Source organism: Onychostoma macrolepis, chromosome 08 (genome assembly GCF_012432095.1).
Source record: "Onychostoma macrolepis isolate SWU-2019 chromosome 08, ASM1243209v1, whole genome shotgun sequence".
NCBI classification, from domain to species: domain Eukaryota; kingdom Metazoa; phylum Chordata; class Actinopteri; order Cypriniformes; family Cyprinidae; genus Onychostoma; species Onychostoma macrolepis.
In genome coordinates, this window is record NC_081162.1 from 12079923 (window position 1) to 12093961 (window position 14039).

Sequence of the window (14039 nt, forward strand, 5' to 3'; positions counted from 1 at the left end):
ATGTACGTTTTTTTTAAAGGTAGGCCTATCACGATCATATTATTTTGTTATAAAAAGTTTTTCCCTGAGTCGTACATGCAGGTGTTGATCATAGCTAGCAAACGATAGGATGCATTCCAGGTTAGTTTTCAATAGACTGTACAGTACAGGTTAATGGATAAGCAAGATGATTCAGTTTGTGCATGCTGTAAATTATTCAGACTGAATCGCGAACCTATATAGACTGTTTTTCTATATCGAGGGGTGAGAAATTTTAGTTTTTGGCTCTCCTGTAAAGTTGGTGAAATGTCACTTTCGCCTTTCTGGTTCACACCCCTCGATATGACCCTATCAGTGAGTATGACCGATTGATTTAACACAACCGACTCGAATGAATCATGTCGGACATTGCTTGTTCAGATTCTAAACAACCGACAGAAAACGAGGAGCACTCGACGCGATTACAGAAATACACCATTCATAATGAGCTGGGGGGGATTAGGAAAAAAACTCGAAACACAGAGGTAAATAAACAACAGGAAGAGGAGTAGCCTACCTGGAGAGAGCAATCTGTTCTGTTAGCATTCCACTAGCATCTTTGCTTCATGAGAAGCTGATTCAAATTATTTTGTAACAAGCTGAGCCGTAAAAGTCAAAATATTCTTTCTGCAGACGGTAAGTATATTTTATGCTGTTAATATTTGTAGTTCGCAAGAATACATGCTGTTAATGAATTGAGAAACGTGCATTTGTGTCATAATGATTTAGTTAAGGCATCTAACTGAATCGTTCTTTTGAGTAGGTTGAACCGGTTCACAAAACTGAATCGATCCGACCTTTTCAACAACTCACCGATTCTATTCAACCGAGAAGGGGCCCTACTCTAAAAAACCAAGCACCAAAGCATGAGCTGATTGATGGTAACCAGATTTGGAATGAAACAAGGATTTTACCAAAGAGGCAAAAAGTAAGTTTCTAAATAGAAAATGTATTAGAAATATGTTTATGACTTGTTTGTATGGCAGGTTTATCAATATGCATAATGAAAAATATGATAATAATTTAAATTATTATAATATTATTATAAAAATCAATGTGCTTTTAAATTTTTAGCATGTAATATGCCACAACAAGATTTTTGGGACCATGTAATGAAATGATTACGTCGTGACATAAATGAACGGCCTACTTAAAGTTGCCTCTGCAAAATACAAAATATGAGCTACGCATTCTCGTTTGATTAAGACAGTTCAAATAAAAATGTTCATATAACAAAGTTCTAAACAATTTTTATGCTTTCAGTTGTAATGTACGGATTGTAAAAACAGTTGCTGTGAGCTTTGTTTGTACACTGTACTCTCTCTTTCTCTCATTCTGGTGCCACAGCTGTCTGGCTACCTTCACCGTCTCACACCCTGGTATTTCCAGGCAAGATCTCTTCTGTATGGTGTATCTCCGTTGTCTACGTTGTGTTTGCTGTGTAAGCAGTGCACAGAGCCCTGAGGCCATTCAGAAGCATATGGGAGACAGAGTGGGAGGAGATGTGAAAGGGCAGATGTGAGGGGGGAGAGAGTTTAATGTGTTTAGCTCTAAGGACAGAACACAGACAGTGTGTATCACCTGGTCTGTTTGATGTGGTTGATGCATAGACCAAAGAGCAATATTTCTTTAAAGTTTCGACTAGCCACAGAAGACAGGGAGGACGCCGCCATAGAAACTTGACCCACAGATGATGGAAGGGAGCGACAGAAATGCTTTCCTCCTTTATGTGATAGACAATCCCTCCTAGGTTTTTCTGCAGCCTACAGGTCTTTTTGATTGTAAAAAATAATGGACTCTGGTTGTTCCTCTTTGGTTTCTTGCTTGCCTTTTTTTGGACTAGCATAATATCTACAATACTTTTCCTGCAACATCCTTACATAGTTTCTGGGTTAATTAACGAGCCCTAACATTTACTTATTGTCATTTAGAGTACATTTAGAGCTGCAAATCCAGGAAACCTTGGTAAACAAGTCTCACCTAGACAAAGCTGGAAAAGGATTATGCAAATGTGTTAATGGCTCTTAATTGGCTTCTAACAAGAACTCCGCTTTTTGCAAATGTTGGTTCTTCAGTAAAAACTCATGTAATGTTTTAAACTCAAGTTATAAGTCAGCCATATTGGATTTAAATAAATAATGGGTGGGTCACGTTGCAGATTCATCAAACTCTAATCTAATATATTTGTTCTGAATTAAGCAATTAAAGTGGAACAATCAATGCATGCCAGAACTGCAAGCAGATCAAGAATCTAATTTTCTGCGAATTTTCTTTTTTAATTTCGGTTCAGACAAGTTGTTTTGCAGGCTATTGCCATGCACATATAAATAGTAATTCAAAGTAAAAGAGCCCCAGGCGTATAGACACAAATGAGACACATTCATTAGATTAAATTAGAGATGTGTTTGATGCAGACAGAATGAAAAGAGAAAGAAATCTGTGATCTACTTTTGTGCTTGCAAGGATTTTAGCACAGAGTGTCTACGCTTCTCTCTGCACACTCACAGTGACGAAGGGGAATTTGTCACGTAAGCTGAATTATCCAAAGCAGGCCAAATGTAGGTGACTGAGTATTTATACCGAGGGGATATTTTAGCCAGCTCTGCTTTATTTTTAGACAAAGCCATCTGAGCAACAATCACATGCCGTTGACACAGTCACACATATTGTTCAGAAACACAAGCATTTGTAGCAAATCCACATGAAGTCCATGTTGCCTTAAAAGGGAAGTTTCCAGATTTAGAGTTCAATCTGCTCAAACAACGTTAGGTGTGAATTTAATTTTAATGTTTGATAAATGCTGGAAATGTTCTGCTGTGGAACACATTGTTCTTGCACCGCATTCAAAACAAAGCAATATTTTTCCTGAAGCACTGATTTCTTTTGGTTTTAATGTAATCAGTAGGGTCTTACTTTTTTCTTTTTGCAAATTGAGAAACTGCACCAGCTAGAAATATTTCATACAGCCATAAAACTGTATTTTAGACTGTGGCACCTTTGCAACAAAAGTGATGTTCTTCATACTTTTTCTTGGTGGCTTATTTGTGGGCAATATTTCAGAAATTAGTCACTTTATAAACTTTATAAGTTTATCTTAGCTAACCTTTTTATACTACTTTGGAGGTAAAAGTTGTTTAAAGTCAGTTTTCTTTAGTAGACAGTTGGATTTGAGTCTCTTGTGTGAGGGTCAGACTATCATTCTTAGTATTATGTTGGAGCTTAAAGTCACCAGCTAACTGGCAAATAACCAAAGTCCCTATGAAGGCTGGTCAGTCCACTTGGCGTTCATCTTGGTAACACACTTGAGGAGTTATTTCCACTCTTGCACAGCTCCTCTCTGTATGAATGCAGAACAAACAAAAATATCCACAACTGTTCATTAACATTGTTGAAACATAATATATTTCAAATCAGGAATAAACTTTGACATAAAGAAACACAAAATAATACTGTTTATCTCACATCAACCCAAAAGAGCAGTGTTTTTAAAAGCATTTTTAAACAGGTGTTAGGCTGGACTTGAACATCCACCAAATTGTGCATTTCACTGCTGAGCAAAAAAGCAATTGGCTCTTTTAACTGTAAAGTGGGACTACAGTTACTTTATTTAGTGATATTATTCATGCAGTATACAACTAAATTTAAAGGATTGGCCTGTCTCCCCTTATAATGTCTCTATAAATGACAGTATTTAATTCTCCTTATAGCCAGTTTTGCTTGCATTTGGCTCTTAGTGATTGTTCATATTGGATGCAAATAATCAGAACTTAAGAAATAGGTTATACTCTGTCAGTGTGTAACTGTTGCACATTGTGCAGTTTTGTACATGCATGATGGAAATGGGTAAAAGTTTGTTGTAAGTGGATTAGGAAAGTTCATGGCTGTGTTTCAACATGCACAGATGAGATTAAACTCTGCTTTAGAGTTACTGGAAGCAGCTGAACATGGATTTTCACATCAGGTTCCCTTTTTAAAAGTGTTCAGAATAGCTTGTGTTGCAACCTATTGCTCTGGATAATCATTTACATACAGACTTTTTTATGCTCTTTTTGTCAGTTTGATTTCAGAGTCAGAAACCACAAAGGCCATATCATAGACAGTTCAGCTGTCCTTGCTTTAGTCTTGCTGCAGCAATCACAGCAGACAAGTGTAGAGTGGAGTCAGGTCAAATGGTTCTTTCCAAAGTACTCTCACATAGTGAAGACTTCCCTTTGCAAACACATGCAGACAGCAAGCATGAAAAACCAATCAATGTCACCAGACCACAAGATTTTGCAAAGAAGACAGAATTGATTTTTTTTTTTTTTTTTTTTTTTTTACATTGCAAAGCTACAGCGGTTACTTGCACTCTGCAACACTGTTTCATTGAAATTGAATTGTACCTTTCCACTATTTTTACATTTAGATTACCTTCTCTGTAATATACACCACTCTGTGATTATTTTAAGAAATTAATACTTTTATTCAGAAAAAATGTATTCAATTAATCAAAAGTTTCAAACAAATGCTGTTCTTTAATTTCTATTCATGAAAGAATACTGAAATACTGTGGTTTTCACAAAAATATTAAGCATATTATATTAACATTAAATGTTTCTTCGGCAGAAAATCACATTAGAATATTTTTTACATTTTAAAATGTTTTTAATTGTAAAAATATGTCAATATTTCTATATTTTACTGTTTTAAAGACCTGCTGACCCCAAACGTTTTGAACAGTAGTGTAACTCTCATTTAGCGTTAATATAAAACACTATTAGATGCCATAAGTAAATATTATCTTACCATCCATGCAGAATTGTAATCTCAGTGCATCCACAACACATACAGAAATTCTATGATTTATTTCTTTTAACAAACATAAATCCATGCACTAACTCTGCTAACTGTGCCAACTATACTCAATAGGGCTCAAAACAGCACAAAAATATCTTGAAGTAACCTTAGGCACCTGGATTTCACAATTTAGGTTAGAGATTGTGTTGTTGAGACTGGGGCTGTACACAGCAAACTAGGGCTGAAAGAAAAACTGACCGGCCCACATTGATCAGAGGATGCAATCATTTTTGTCATGTCCCCTGAGATGACAAAAGAACAGATAGAAAAGATAGAATAGGTTATATGTAAGTAGGTCAATACATAGCTGTTGCAGTGCATAACCCGGTACCAATGACCTCTTTCAACAATACGCTGTGTAAGAAGTGGCCCACTTTTAGTGACACTAGAGCATGCTAGTCACATGTTAAGAAGACTAGGTTATGAGAAAAGAATGGAAACGGGAAATGGGAAACGTGTTTCATTCACATCCACATCAGCTTTCAATTCACATTCACAAAGATTTTAAAGGCGACACAGTTAAATGTGCTGCAAGATTGCTTGTATACACATTTTTAAGTATAAACCTCACGCGTAGCATCTTTTGTAACTCTTTTTGATGACTTGACACTAATTGCAATTTGTCTTTACAAAGACAAGGCCCTAAAAGCAGTATATTAGAATGATTTCTGAAGGATCATGTGAAAATTCAGCTTTGCCATCAAAGGAATAAATGACTCTTAAAGTTATGTTCAGATAGACATTAGACAAAAGTCTCCATTTACTCTTCTATTTCTCTCGTTCCTGTCTGCATTAAATAACAGATCTCATTTGTAAATTCTTTACCGGGATTACCTCCAGATGATGATTCTTACATGTTGTATCTTATTGTGCAACATAAATTGCACACAGAGCAGGTGGTTTGATGTGCGTCAGGACTGAATTACAATGAACAGACATTGCGTAATATACAATGACGGCTGGAACAACTAAATTTTAGTGTTTAAATATTACTGTATCCATTATTGTGTAAGCCTGTGTACAACTGTAACCAGTGTTAGTTATCAAGGAAAATCTGAATAAAGGAACACTGGAACTCTGTCCAGAGTGTTGCTATCTGAATCTAGATATACAAATAAAAAAAAAAAAAAAACACCAAAGTCAGCTGAAAATACTACACTGAAAATGGATAAAGGAAATGAGTGAGATGACCTAGATAGATTTTTTTGTACAGTTGCATAAAATGATGACCGTGATTTAATTTTTAGTACCATGCAAGTAATTAAATGACTATTTTAATGGCTATCTGAAACTAGATGTTTTCATGCATGTGCATGAAATTAATTTGCCTATTTTCGCAAGTTTACCAGAACAAAAGAGCTAAAATATTGGTCCCTGAGGAGAAAAGTGACCTATTTTATCACACCAGTTTAAATAGAAATATTTTCCATTGAAGGGTTTCTCTGGTTAGTGCATGAAAAAGCTATTCCATGACCTTGATGAGTAGATGCCAAAACAAGAACCCTCGTTTTCAAATTGCGTTCTTGCAGTTGCTAGGCATCTATTGAATAGAGCTGTAGATTTGTTTCAGTAGTGCTGGCTAATGTCCTCGGTAGGATCTGAGGGAACAGGTGTAGGCCTCATCTCAGCCTCATTGAAGCAACTGCCTGGACCACAGAAACACACTCCTACTGGCTGTCAGGGAGATGAAATCAAACGTCTACTATTTCAAAGGATTAAAGTGCTCAAAAGGCACACTTACTCACACAAAGGGGACTACGGGGAATTCTGGGGCATTATTTTAAAGATGACTCTTTAATGGGCACAGCTGTCTCTGTCTACTCCTGATAAACCAGTGGAAGACATTTGTGAGAGGCATTCTGTCCTCGTCACAGCTGTGCAGCTGCAGCCTGCAGCACGCAAGGCATTCCAGGAATGGTTGAAATATTTAGTGGTTTTATTCTGGGGCCTTGAGTCAATCTCAGTGACTTTTTCATTGGCCCAAAGATTTAGAAACAAAACATTTGTTATAATTCATCACTGGATGAGCTGCAAGACCATGATGTCATGCAAGCTTGTACTGCAGCTATTTATCTGACGTGATGAACCCTTTAAAGATAATAAATTAGTTTTTCATTTTAAAGGCCATTACATAATAATTTGGTCTACACCAATTGTTGTGAGATATGTTTAATGAAGTCAAGCTACAATTGCATTATCTAGATCTGTTAGTCCAACTTTGGTTCTTATTGTACCTTAAACTCTTTTTTTTTTTTTTTCTTAAAAACCTTTTATTTATTTATTTTTTATATATATTTTGCAAGGTAAAACACTTTTTTTTTACATTTTTTTTAATGTAAATCGAGAGTTTTGTAATTCATAAATATAATTACGTTTTTGGAGAGTTGCACCACATGACATTTTACAACCTGAACTAACCTTGGCATAAAAAGGGCAAATTTTCTTATTGACATTTATCCTGAGTGTCTGCTGGGGTTCCTTTCTGTGGTATCAGTTCCTGTTTTATGTCTTAGCAGGCTGGTTGGACCAAATGACCAAATGACTTAAAACTGGCAGACGAAGGTTTTTCAAATGTTAACAAGCAGTGAAGCAGCTTGATTTTATTAAAATAAGAAATATTAATAAAAGATCATCTCATCTCAAACTACTTCTTAATATTTTCTTTAAGTTTTTTTTTTTTTTTTTTTTTATTGTGATATCGGGACAGTTTTATCAGGCTGTCATTTTTTACTTTATGCCCCTCCAAAAGTATCAAAATAACTTTTTGCACAAAAACTCTTGGTCATTACAGAACATGCCATAGGTTTGCGCATACAACAAATTGATAATCATTTTTATTTCAAACAAATAGATAAATAGTACAGAAATCAGCATCATGTCATTGACTGAAATTTACATTGACTTTTAAAGTGCATGTAAACATATTTAAAGCAGTAGGGCATAATATTATTAAATGCATTTACTGTCTACTTGACCTATAATCACAAAGTAAGTGTCACTGGGATGCCGCATTTCTTAAAATACACTGTGTTTTTGTCCTGTCATGTGGTCAGTAGAATTCTGGAATGGACTGGTGAACGCTGATGAGGATTATGGGAGTTTCCTAGTGCTCTGATCACTATTTTTTCAAATGCAGGTTACAGACCGGTTTAGTGTAATGAGATAAAGGGCTATTTTTAGGAACCGTATATCTGTTTAAGGGACAGACCGGGCTATTTTTAGTAAATCATTGGCTTGTGATTTCTATCTTTAGGTCATTCAGTTTCCAAATGCAGGAACATTCCAGCCCGAAATATTTGTTCATGTCCCAAGTGTACACACTAGGGTGTTTATTTTAGCATCAAAGCGAGAAACAACCATATGGTCAGTGTTCATAAGCTGCCCTGAGGGAAACCGTCTTTTGAAGCAGCTTGCATTTTTTTCTGCAGACTTCCTGTGAAGAGCAAAGTATTTTTGTATCATCTTCATATTTTATTTTGTTTGTCTGATGCAAGCAATTTTTAAAATAAACCTGTGATAATACACATCACAACAACAAAAGATTTGGTATTTTACAAACATTCCCATTCTCTGTGAGTTTTGCAGCTCTAGCTGCGTTTTGCTGATCTGAGAGGAAGCTCTGCATAATCTATAGAAAACAGTTGAGCTCTGCTGGAGGTGGTGCTGTGGTTAGGATGAGTTTGAAGGGGAAGCCCGTCCTACTAATTGCAGCCACAGCTGAACCTGTCATATCGCACTTTTGATGCTGACATTAAATGTCAGCTGAACTACTTTTTCAATACATGAGCAATATCTACAAACCTCACAAACTCTGATAGATATCAAGAAGGAGCTCTGGATTTGAATAACTACATCATACTCAGCAATAAAGTACCAAACAGTGCAGATAACAGATAAAAAGATAGCCATAGCTCTGAAGGCCATGCATGATTTGAGGTCAGGTTGAGGACAGGGAAGCATAACAGTGAAGGATCTAGGTTGCTAATACAAAAGTTGCAGGTTAAATCCCACATTTATCCTGAAATTACTCCAGGAAGGCTGTCCATGCTAGTGTCAATTACTTGGGATTAAAGTGCATGCTAAATGCTAACTTATAAATGTTGTCGCAGATTCAATTAAAGGTAAACTGTTGCTAATTTAACATTTTAGTTTAATTCATCTTACTGTCACCAAGGCAGTACCCTATAAGGTTCAAAAGCTAAAATATATATTTTTGTACCTTATTTACTCCTAAATTGCACATATTAGTACCTTTTAAAAGGGTACCGCCTCAGTAATAGTTTTACATCTCTTTTTCTGAGAGTATACTTCTATGACAATAAGTTGTATCCAACTAATATTATTACTATATGTGAACCTGGACCACAAAACCAGTCATGAGGGTCAATTTTTTTGAAATTGAGATTTGTACATCATCATAGCCATGCATATTACTAATCAAAAGTTGTGATATATTTATGGTAGGAAATTTACAAAATATCTGTTAACACTTTATTTTAGGGTCTCTTAATAACTAGTTGCTCATTAGCATGCATATTTCTAGAATATTAGCCATTTATTAGTACTAATTAAGCACATATTAATGCCTTATTCTACATGACCTTATTTTACATCCCTAATCCTACCCAATACCTAAACTTAACAACTACCGCACTAACTATTAATAAGCAGCAAATTAGGAATATATTGAGGGAAAATTGTAGTTAATAGTGAATAAGTGTTCCCCATTCTAAAGTGTAACCAAATATCTTCATGGAACATGATCTTTACTTAATATCCTAATGATTTTTGGCATAAAAGAAAAATCAATAATTTTGACCCATACAATGTATTGTTGGCTATTGCTACAAATATATCCATGCTACTTATGACTGGTTTTGTGGTCCAGGGTCACATATATGTTTTTCTACAATGTTGCTGTAATTTATGATAAATCTTAATTAGCAGATTTAAGATCACAGGAACCAGATTAAAGTGATAATTCACCCAAAAATGAAAATTCTGTCATTAATCACTCACCCTCATGTTGGTCCAAACCCGTTAGACCTTTGTTCATCTTCCAAATGCAAATTAAGATATTTTTGATGAAATGCGAGAGCTTTCTGACCCTGCATAGACAGCAAGCAACTGACACATTCAAGGTCCAGAAAGGTAGTAAGGTCATGACTGATATGGAAGAGAAGAAATTGTTGAATAAAGTTGTTATTTTTCTTTTCTTTGCGCACAAAAAGTATTCTCGTAGCTTCATAAAATTAAAGTTGAACCACTGATGTCCCATGGACTATTTTATCCATGTCCTTATACCTTTCTGAGCCTTGAATGTGGTAGTTACATTGCTGTCTATGCAGGGTCAGAAAGCTCTCAGATTTCATAAAAAATATCCTAATTTGTGTTCCGAAGATGAACGAAGGTCTTGCGGGTTTGGAACGACATGAGGGTGAGTAATTAAGGACATAATTTTCATTTTTAGTGAACAATTCTTTTAATCATTTTCACTATTGAAGGGGGTTGGGTAGGGTGAAATTAGGAGAGGATTGACTGGCCTTGTTGTCAAACTCCAAGGACCTTATGGCTCAGACCGGCTCCTGCTTAGTAAAAAGGAAGGCCTTTGCTCTTATTAACAAAGATTTAATTTCATTAAGTGCAGCAGATGCCTAGATGGCAGTGTGATCAACAAGCTCCTTTGAAAAGTTCTGCTGTGACCAACAGATGTCTGTGCCCGCAGCATTGCAGATAGGTCATATGTCCCCATTCCACTGGGTCAATAAAGGGCACTTGATTTTTTTTGCATGCACATACTTCTATGTTCTATTCACAAAGCACATATTAATGCCTTATTCTGCCTGACCATATTATAGATCCCTTAACCCTAAACATAACCACTACAACAACTGCCTTACTATCAATAAACAGCAAATTAGGAGTTTACTGAGGGAAGATTCTTAGTTAATAGTGAATATGTGTTCCTTAATCTAAAATGTTAGCTGTGTTTTTACACTTCTTGAAAGGAAAAAAAACCTGCTGGAATGCACCTACAAAAATAAAGCACTAATTTTTGCTGCTGTATCCTTCCAGATTTCAGTAAAGGTCTGCAAATGACTTCAGATAACCCCCATTACAGGAATGTGAGTAAACACACACTATAAGGTGACATTTAGCTGCCTTGCATGCAAAACATCAAATGTAATCGAGCGTGGTGATCATTCAGACATCAACATACAGGGAAAACATTTCAAGAGAGTTTGCTGAACTTTATCTCAACACTACATTTCACCACTCTTAAAGTACACTGATAATAACAAGAAATGTTTACTAAGCACCAAAGCAGCATATTAGTATGATTTCTGAAGGATAATTTTACATTGAAGATTGGACTAATTAATTAGTAATTAGTCTCCAGCACCAATGCTATAAAAATATACAGAGTTACCGCAAAAACAGAAGTTCAAAGATAAAATTCTAGTTTTGTTTGCTTGTTTCTTTATAGCATAAGGTCTGTAAGAGACTTCTTTCATAAACATTAAAAGATCTCACCAAACACACTCTTTTGAATGGTGGTGTAACTCGTTACCTTATCATGTAAAATTACAGGGAATATTAGCAACATGGATATGCATTAAGATATTGGGTCATTGGGTGCACACTGCAGTGAGATCTAGGACATAACATCGCTGCAGTATTCACTTGCAGAAATGTATTATTCATAGGGATTACTCCTCTCACAACAGGCATATATCTCTTACATTAAGAGTTAGGTCATCACATTTCTTTGAAAGGCCAATTCTCTTAACTTAAACTTCTTTTATTCAGAGGTTATTCGAATGTATTATTATTTCCAATGGTAATTTAAAGAAAATGAGCATGTTGTACTTTTGCTTTTTGAAGTATAAGTCAAGATGTTGTAAAGTTACTTATGCATTATTGTTGCACAACTGACTCATCTTATCATCTTTGTGTTTTGATCTTGCTCCAAGTACAAAGAAAATCCCCAAAAACGAACTTCTCATGCACTTATCAATATGATAACCGATTTTGCAATTGCTTTGATTTTTATTCTATTTTATTCTACGCTATATAGATGCATTATTTTAGTAGATGTGTGCATATAAATTTAATGTAATAAATTTATAAGGTCATGAGTCAGTAAATGTCACTACAAATTTGTTTTCTATACTTAGACCACAAGTCTGTGCGGTCTAACCAAAACCTTTACACATCAGTGAGTCATCGGCCATGACAGTATGTGCGATTTTAACGGGTGATGTTGGCCACCCGCACCGCCAGCCACGATCGTGTACAGTATGACAGTCAAGTCTTCAAGCATGCAGACACTCTTTCTTTGTGCTATATGGGATTTGATAAAACAACGCTGAACTGGTGGAAGTTGGAGGGATGTTTAGGTGTATTGTTGCAAAGTGCATCGCAGTGCATCTATTTGTATCAATTGCACAAGCTGCTGTATTGAGAATGCTGGATATCCTTTAAATACTATTGTGCATCACTGATAGTGCATAATACCCTCTGACATTTACAAAAGCAAGAGCAGATCAGTTGCCGGCACCTGGGAGAGATGTACTTTCGGGACTTTATAATGACTCATCAGAGTGAAATGTGTTAGCAGTATAAGAGCAGCACAAGGCCTGATCGTATTACCTTGCTCTAAGTAATTTCAGTGCATCAATTGTAAAGGTAGAGTGCTGTATCATAGCTGGACTGATCAAGTAGTGAGCAAAGAGATTCAGTTTGTCAGATCAGAAGACTTGTGATTCAATTAGAAGATATACTTTATATTCACTTCAGCCCTTTCTTTCGTTGTGAATTTAATACATATGACTACGTATGGGGTTTAAAAGTCACTTCATATTCAGTAAAATTATCGGTTTGACTGCACTGACGGTATTGGATGAGAACAAAACCTGAACTAAATTAAACTGCATAATTACAGTTCTATCATGACAACTCTCGGAAGATTTTAGCATGGCAATGAATATGACAATGTTAATGTATTTGGTCTTGGCAGAATAGATCTGCTATGCTGCTAAATTGCTGCTGCTGTTGGTTATTGCTGTAGTTGTAGATCATTGCTGCTGCTGCAGAGCAAGTACAGTAACTTGCTACTGCCAATACATACACTGATATGGTGCTGTGAGTATTTAAGACATACTGCTGCTGCACAAACAGCATATATAATAACCCGTAGCAGATCTATACAGGTGGAGCTGGGGAAGGAGGAACTATGAAAGCACTCTGCGAACTGCTCTGAATGCTAACCAGCCATTTAAATGTAAAGCAGCAAGCTGCATATGTGCAACATGAACCAATCAGCTTGTGCCAAGTAGTTGAATGCTGTGAATATCATCAGTTTGCGTTAAGGACCCATCACTGGCCTGCGCCATCTAGAGTATCATGACATAACTTGTCATTTGTCTTCTTTAGAGCTGCTTTATAGCTGAATCGAATTTGTTCATAGTTGATTAACTCTGTAACATTGACACTGTTGCTCAACTGAACTCAATCAAACACTGAAGTGACTTGAGCTGAATAACAACACTTTGCCTTCTTTATAGCTGCTTAAGCTATTATTGAACTAAACTGAATCAACACTGAAATAACTTGATCTGAATAATGACACTATTGTCACTGCTTTATAGTTGAACTGATTTTGCTTCATAACTAATGAACTTTGCAATAACTTTTCAGACTGTTATTGAACTATCTATCTATTCTAATCTATTGTTCACTTTCTGTTAAATCTGCACAAATCCCATGTTTTATTGCAGTGGTTGATTGATAGATTGTAGGCTTTCATTACGTAATGTTTTTGACAACCACAAATATGGTTTGAGTGACCTAACCACAAAACACTAGTGCTGTCCACTAGAGGTACTAGACACACACACAGTAATTGTTTCACAGAAAACCTGTGAAATAATCAGTTGTTTGTTGCACATATAACTGATCATCCAGTTATTGACCTGTACTTTTGAGTAACTCAATGGACGTTTTCACAGAGCAGCTAATAGGCCCTTCATGACATGGCACATGTTGGCTGGCTTGACCTGCCCTGAGAGCTGACAGATCAGTGGTCAAAGGCAGTGGAGGGTTAATGAGTAGGTTGAGGTTAAGTTTAGGGTTGATCTAAGGATTTGGTCAATCTGCCCCTTGAACACTTCATGCCATAAAGA

At 36.0% G+C, this 14039-nt stretch overlaps 1 long non-coding RNA gene across 1 annotated transcript in view; it reads left to right on the forward strand.

Annotated features, from left to right (window-relative positions):
• Window positions 1-213: 213 nt before the first annotated feature.
• The window catches only part of LOC131545897 (uncharacterized), a 29820-nt gene continuing 15994 nt past the window's right edge, over window positions 214-14039 (forward strand). The window contains exons 1-2 of the long non-coding RNA XR_009272519.1: window positions 214-654; window positions 782-946. This is a non-coding gene — a long non-coding RNA (uncharacterized LOC131545897). The remainder of the gene's footprint in view (window positions 655-781; window positions 947-14039) is intronic.